This window comes from Echinops telfairi, unplaced genomic scaffold (genome assembly GCF_000313985.2).
Source record: "Echinops telfairi isolate 266 unplaced genomic scaffold, ASM31398v2 ScPeMD7_7400;HRSCAF=8409, whole genome shotgun sequence".
Lineage (NCBI taxonomy): Eukaryota > Metazoa > Chordata > Mammalia > Afrosoricida > Tenrecidae > Echinops > Echinops telfairi.
Genome location: NW_022111300.1, coordinates 45900157 through 45902085, shown reverse-complemented (window position 1 = coordinate 45902085; position 1929 = coordinate 45900157).

The window sequence follows — 1929 nt, the reverse complement described above, 5'->3', positions numbered from 1 at the left end:
CTAACAGCCGAAAAAAATGGCGAACTACGACTACATCTATCAAGATTCATCTAATATTGAGCAGGGAAAAGCAGCAAATAAATATGATATATAAAAATTGGAAACAAGAAAAGGGAGGCAGCATGCTTCACTTTGGGATCCAAACCAATGTATCAAAGGTATATTAAATTTAAAAAGCAAGCAAGCCATGGTAAGATCCAAATTCTGCGTGGTGGAAAGGGAGGGGAACACCCCTGAGAAAGAATATATTTGGAGCTTCGGTTAAATTGGTAATGTTCTCTTTGTTGAGCTGTGTGATACAGTATTTCCTAGACCATCGTCTTAGCCCATTTCTATGTGTTACACTGTTTAGAGCAAGGTCGGCAGTTCGAAACCACAAGCTACTCCGTGGGAGAAAGCCGGGGCTTTCTATTCCTGTTAACAGTTACGGTCTCAGAAACTCAGAGGCCGTTCTGCCCTGTCCTACAGGGCATATGTTGGCCTCAACTCATGACAATGAGTTTGGTTTGTGTTGTTGTTGTTGTTGTAAACTCACTCATAATTACAGAAATGCAAATACTGCAGAGGTTTAATTGCCTATCATGCGTATGGAAGCTTCCGTCCTCAGACACATCTCCTTCTCTGACCTCGTGAAGAACTTTGTCATATCCTTCTTCCACAGAGGGCCTGGTGGGTTCGAACCACCAGCCTTTTGGTTAGCCACCATGAGCTTAACCACTGCACCATAAGGACTCCTTTAAAGACTACCGCCCAGGAAACCCCATGAGCCTCTTCCCCTCTGTCAGATAGGGTTGTTGTGAGTCAGAATCAACCGAATGGCACCTAACAAGCGCATCAGTGATACAAAAACAACTGCTATGACGTTTTTTAAAATGCGTATTTGCATAGGAAAACTCTGGATGAAATACATAGGGTGGAAACGTTACTGTAGTCTCTAGATTAGTAGCATAGTACTTAACCACTTGTGTATTCCATTATTTATGTGGTAAAATGAAAATGGATGAGCAAGGGCAGGCTATTGGAGAGCGCCCTCCTCAGCAGACTTGGTTGCACACAAAGGGCGGCTGAAGCAGCAAGCGGAGTCGAGAAATGGCCTTTGTGTTCCCGAGGCTGAGAGAAAGTGCAGGCAGCTTTCTGTTTTTCCGAGTGAAGAGAGTAATGAAAGACAGCTTGTGGAAAGACAGGCTATGGAGAACGTTTTAGCTCTTAAAAATGGCTAAGACAATCACAACAAGAGCCAAAGGAATACGTTTATTTTCCCATTATTTACCTTTTACTTTCACAAATAGCATGCTCAAATCTGTATCTGGAACAAATCTTTATCTTGTGGAAATGGCGGCATGATAGTAAAGCAGTCTGGCACAGCACTCCTATGCATCCGCTGTGACGTTTCTAAAAGTGAATCCTGGCCTCATTCAACAGCCCCAAGATGTTCCTTGGGATCTCATCTGTGTGTGTGATAAAGGCATAATGCAACTCAAGAAGTCACGGATACAGCTTGGAAGTACCCTGGCTATTGGAAAATAAGCAATTGAAACTGTATTTGTTTTGGTTAATTTAGGTTAATAACTTTATGACCATGCCTTGTGAGTCATTCTTCAGAGCCTAGAATCTACTGTCCATCAATCACATACTATCAACCAGAAGCATAAGCCAAGTGAAGCTTGCACTGGTATAAATGGTATCAAAGACCTATAAGTAGGAATGCCAATTTGATCAAAATTGACATAATCATCATAGTCTCTGGTTCTGAATTGCCAAAGCAAACAAAGCAAAACGGATACACGATAGCTCTTGGCTCAGCACGGAGTGTGAAACCCTTATCAGATCATCCGAAGGGAAACCAGTAAGTTGTACTGCTGTTGTGAGAAGCCATCCAGGGAGCACCAACCCATGTTAATGCATCTCCTTGACCGTCTTCCTCTTTCT